Source organism: Cydia splendana, chromosome 21 (genome assembly GCF_910591565.1).
Source record: "Cydia splendana chromosome 21, ilCydSple1.2, whole genome shotgun sequence".
Classification (NCBI taxonomy): Eukaryota; Metazoa; Arthropoda; class Insecta; order Lepidoptera; family Tortricidae; genus Cydia; species Cydia splendana.
The window spans coordinates 15409240-15415420 of NC_085980.1; positions in this window are offsets into that span (position 1 = coordinate 15409240).

Below are 6181 nucleotides of genomic sequence, written 5' to 3' on the forward strand. Positions count from 1 at the left end.
TAATTGAAGCTTCAATATCTTCGTTAAACATGAACATAGTTGAAATGCTAATGGATAATGAATATATTATAATGTAATAAAATAATTCAATTATTGCGGAACACATATTTTAGTAAGTATTTTATGTATTTTAATTAAATATCTGAACTTTCCCTTGGTTCCCTGCTGGGGCGTGACGATAAAATTGTGATCTGATAATCGCAATAAAGAATAAAAGCGTTTTTGTTCATTTTAGGTATCGTTAAACCTTTGAAGTAAAATTAATATTCCAAGAAATGTCGATAGTTTATCGATATGACTTTATCGACATGGCTACAGCAAGGTGGGCCTCATTGTTAATCGTACACTAAACAAAAGTGGCAACAGTGACAGCTCGCTGAGACGGGATCTCTATATACTAAATCTATGGCCAAGACTCACAGACTGAGATCGCAGCGTATTTGTTTTTGTTTGAAATTTCATCGTAAATTTTGATTTAGTTTCGGCAAATATTTCATAAGTCGAGAAAACAACAACTCAAATGAAATGGCGAAGATGTGGTATATGTTATATCTGATGGGAAAAGAGGAAGAAGAACGAGAGAAAGCTTTACAGGAAAAAAAGCAAAAAAGCGAGGAGAAAACTTTTTATGGTGAATATTATACAAATTGTATATTATTTAATAAGCAATTTGTATCCTTTACTAATTATCTTAAAATACAGCAAGCACTTTGCGTCCATTATCAATCAACCAATCAAAATGTTTAATTCAGGCAAAAATACCCATAACTCTAAAATATAACAATGTCACATTAAAATTAAAATACATGTCAACAATTTAAATACAAATTAATTACAAATAAATCAGGATAAAAATTAATGTAAGGTTTTCGATAAGGTAGTAGGTAAAACGCTGCCATTATTGACCGTAGCGTTAGCGAAGGTCTCCGTTTTATATTCCGTTTATTTCCGTCTCGGACATTTTGCTTTCGTATGTCCGGATTCCGGATAGGTCCGGATGTTCCCTTCTACAGGTTGCAACGTCTGAAAAGGTTAATACGCGGTGCCTATACTTTTGAGAACAGATTCTTTTGTATCCCTAGCCAAGTTTGCTCAGTCCTACAAAAAATGCCGCCAAGAGATACTTAGGCCCCGTCGCACGGCAGCTTTTTCGACGCGCGTTAAAAAAGCGTTTGAATGACACAAATGAATAACCATGTATGTATTCACACGAAGGCGGTTTTTAAGCGCGGCGCTTTTTTATCGAGCACTGTTCGATTTTCGGGTGGTTGAGCATTGGCCGTTGATTGGCCGTTAATTGAATTGATCATACGGAACTCCGTGTAACTGTTCTCACAAGCGTTAAAAAAGCGCCAGCGCTGCTGTCAGTTGGCTGTCAAGTGTCAATTTTTGGTGTCAATCATCAAAATTATAATTAGTTTCACCTTAAAAATGTCAACTTATGCTTACTAATTCCTGAAATATTCAAGCTATAATCAAATAATACGTCGTAATAGCAAATAAAGTATGGCTTTGCTGAGATGCGTACGTGGCAGTACAACTCACAAGTGATTTTTAAGCGTTCATATGAATACAAATATTAGAAACGGTAAAAAAGCGCCAACGTCGGGTTTTTACCATAGACCTACCATCCGCTCGCGCTTGACAGACAGCTGAAGTGTGCGAAAGGGAAGCCATCACGTATATGAACATCCCATGAGTGCGAAAGAGTCAGACTACCAAAGAGAAAACGTAACCACTTTTAAGTTTGACGACGGCCGTGGACGGCAAAGATCTTATCACGGTAATTTTCAAATTGAAAAATATACACGGATTAGGACGAAAAGTATTAAATAAAGTAATTCAGTGAAGATGGTGTCTTGTAGTGTGCCGGATTGCAGTGTCACAGGGCCAAATAGTCCAAGCAAATACTCATTTCAGAGAGGACTTATGATATTCCGAGCGAAATTTTCATAACGATATTTTGTCAAATTAACAGCGTAAAAAGTGTAAGAAGCCGGTTTATACAGTTCATTATAAGTTTTTCTTCCTTTGTGTGCTAATATTTTACCATATTAGTCTATAATTTAAAATATTTTGTGTAAAAACCTTCGAGCAACACCGGCTTCCGACACATCGGAAGGGAGGGGCCCAAGCGATATCTCACCGTACAAATCTTTCTGCCATTTTTCGCGGGGGGAAAGGTGCACACAGTCGCACTTCTCACACACTTGCATACAAAATTCAATCTGTAATGACGACACAAATACATAGAAAATGACACACGTCAAAGACAAATCTTGCAAACCTCGATCTCTTTTTGTGTACGGACGAGTGACAAGTGTCACAACACGCACACTAAGGCCCCGTTCGCACGGCAGCTTTTTCAACGCGCGTTAAAAAAGCGTTTGAATGACACAAATGGATAACCATGTATGTATTCACACGAAGGCGGTTTTTAAGCGCGGCGCTTTTTTATCGAGCACTGTTCGATTTTCGGCGTTGAGCGTTGGCGTCAAATTGAATAGACCATACGGAAATCCGTGTATCTGTTCTCACAAGCGTTGAAAAAGCGCCGGCGCTGCTGTCAGTTGGCTGTCAAGTGTCAATTTTTGGTGTCAATCGTTAAGATTATTATTAGTTTCACCTTAAAAATGTCAACTTATGCTTACAAATTCCTGAAATATTCAAGCTATATTCAAATAATACGTCGTAATAGCAAATAAAGTATGGCTTTGCTGAGATGCGTACGTGGCAGTACGACTCACAAGTGATTTTTAAGCGTTCATATGAACACAAATATTGGAAACGGTAAAAAAGCGCCAACGTCGGGTTTTAACGCAACGCTTTTTAAGCTGTCGTGCGAATGGGGCCTAACACATTTTCGTTGAAGTATGTTATTGTATTCTGAGAGATGAGAAGTCGGATTTGTCGCTCGACCGATCCGCAATTTGTACTGAGCGAGCAAAATCTTATTAAATCCAACAATTACATGAGACTAAAATATAATAATTGTGTTTGAATGTAATTATACGTATGATATGTAAAAAAAAATATTACATGTGAAATGTAACACTTTCTTTTTGTAAATTTGATGTCGCCGACCTCTTTTTATTTATTTTATTTTATTTTATTTTATTTATTTAAACAAAATGTATACAGTCTGACAGTATAAACCAAATCACTGTACAATTTAGAGTTAACTTATACGCTACGGTACACAACTTAGAGGATATAACCAACGGAGACGCCATGTCTATAATTTTCGGTACAAAATAGTCTGCCGTTTTTTGCGGGGGAGGGGCACATCAAATGTATACGTAACGCCAACATAGCCATGTCAGATAAACGTCATTCCATAGATATGGTTGACAAGTCGTTGACCATTGGCCACCTTTTTTCGACAGAGGGGAACGCCTGTTAATGACCACTCCGTTGGTTATATTCTCTAAGGTACACAACACTTTACAAAAACAGTTTTATAAAATACCACTACCATCCATCGCCTCGCAATACTTCAGACAGATACTACATACACTTGCCCATCGACTTGCAAACAAATCACTTTCAGGAGCCCATGACAGAAGCGCGTTCAGAAATTTTAGAGCGCGAATGAGAGGATATTTTAGGTGTGCTGCAGTACGCGTTGCTGGAACTGCAAGAAGGTTATGGTGTCTAGGCCTAAGTTCCTGCTTGGATAGGAAAGGCACAGAGAGCCTCACTATCTGTGCCACTAGGTCAGGGCAGTCGGAATCTCCGCGCAAAGTTCTACAAGCTACTACCAGAAGATTATGGTTACGCCTCACTTGCAGAGAGTTGAATCCCAGGGATCCTAACAAAAATTTAGTAGGGTATAAAAATGGATAGCACTTATAAACATTTTTGTACAGGAATCTTAAGAATGCCTTCTGTACCTTTTCTAGAAGCAAGGCATGCGTACTTTCACCGGGACTCCACACTATGCTAGCGGCTTCAAGCTTACTCCGAACAAGGGCTGTATAAAGTAATTTAATTGCCTTTGGGTTGTTAAAGTCGCGAGCATTCCTAATGATGAATCCCAGCCTTTTAAAACAGTCGGCAGCCAGAGCCTCAATATGATCACGAAAACTAAGTTTGGTATCAAAGATAACACCGAGGTCTTTTAGCCTAAGCGCGCACCACGATTTTAGTTTTTGCGACACGATTTTAGAATCGCGCTGTAATATATCGCAGAAAATTCACTGCGCGCACTGCGATGAAAAAGTCGCGGTTTGTTCATTCTCAACATGGATTTCGTACCAGTCGTTTGTCATGAAACGTTGTCTTTAATATGTGATCGCTGTATGACTTTGAGTATTTATACCACAAAGGTGATCTCCTTCTATTTCCATAATTAAATGGTCAACATCTAGCGTCTTCAGCAGCAGGTTCCGACATGTTGACGCTTGGAGAGCGATATGCCGACTGAGGTCCGGGTGCGATTTTATTATCGCAGTGCGCGCGGGGCCATACAACTCCGTATGCCGCAATTCACTTTGCGACAATCGCGTCCGGAGCAGTCGCGGAAAAATGTGACAAATCACAATTTTAAAATCGCTGCGATTTTTTGTCGCATATGCGCGCACTGCCATATAAACACATACGTTACATTTCTGCGACTAAATTATCGCGCGACAAAAAGTCGTGGTGCGCGCTTGGCCTTATATTATTTACGCGAGTTATTATTTCGGATCCAAGCAAATATTGGGCGTGAAGTAGTTTCAATGAGCTAGTATAGGACAAAACACAGCATTTGGAAACATTAAAAAACAATTTATTTACTGTGCTCCAATCGACTACAGCCTCTATGTCCGCCTGCATTGCCCCGCGATCTACCTCTCCTTCTATACCGCAAATAAGCTTTAAATCATCGGCATAAAGAAGACATCTTGCGTGTTTCAGCACAAGTTCAAGATCATTAATCATGACTCCAAATAAAAGCGGGCCAAGAATAGAGCCCTGACTAACGCCTGATCTTGTTGGATAGATGGAGGATACTGCCGGCTACATACGTAACGATAAATCGTTGCGATAAAACTGTGCAGTCCGACTGTGCAGATAAATCGAACCGTGTGTATGACAAATCGTTACGATAAATCGTTGATCGGTGGCAGTTGCAAATTATATCAGAAAAATCGTTGTCGAAGTGAACTGCACAGTTTTATCGTTGCGTGTGGATGGCGACCGTTCATTTCGGCAGTACTTCACGTCGCTCGCTTGTGTGCGCACGTGGGTTACCTATTATTCTAGTAAATACATTAATGAAAAAAATAAACTTTAGAATTTGGAAAGTAAAGAAAGTGAATTAAACTAACATTTATTATGTGTAATCAAATATATATACTGTTACTGTCTATCCTTCGGGGCCCCCTGAGGAACGGGGCCCTGTGTGCACGGGCCCCGTGTGCCCTTATGGTCAAGACGGTACTGCATTTAGTGCCAGTGACCCGATAGTAGGGTTCTCTGTTCGTAGTCGCTGTTTTTACAAGCTTTTATTTAGTTTCACCTGACTGTTGTCTGTCTGTTTGTCGGTCTGTAATCAAATCTAGCAAGTTAAATTTGATCCACTTCCCGGTTTCCGATTGAGCTGTTTTATTTTTGTATTTGTAATTTGCATGTATAAATCGGATGACAATCCAATATTATGGCACCATTGAGCTGATCTGAGGATGGAGACAGGAGGTGGCCATAGGAACTCTGTGATGAAACAACGCAACCTAATAGTGTTAGGGGTTTTTATAATTGTCTTGATGAGTATTAGTTGTCTGTTGTAAGAAAAGTACAGTCAGCAATAAAAGCTTGTACCAAAAATGAAATTTTTGGCAAAAACTTATTTATGTACTTACGGGATTTTTCATGTTTTCCTACGCTCATACTATAATTTTATTTAATCGTATGGCTTTACCTACATTATAAGCCCCCTCCAGACTATGTGCGTGAATCGCGGCGCGACGTCGCGGAGCGAACAAATCGCGAAGTTGACGTATGACTCCACACTCGCACGCTTCACGGCGATTTCGCAGTTTGGTTTGCGGCAATATGGCGGAAAAGCATCAGCTGATCGAGTTTAACTGTTAGTTATCTATGGCATCATACGTGATTTAGCTGTTTTTCCATTTTGTTTTATTGTAAAACCGTAAAATATAGCTGCTTAATATAATATATCATAATATAATTAATATTT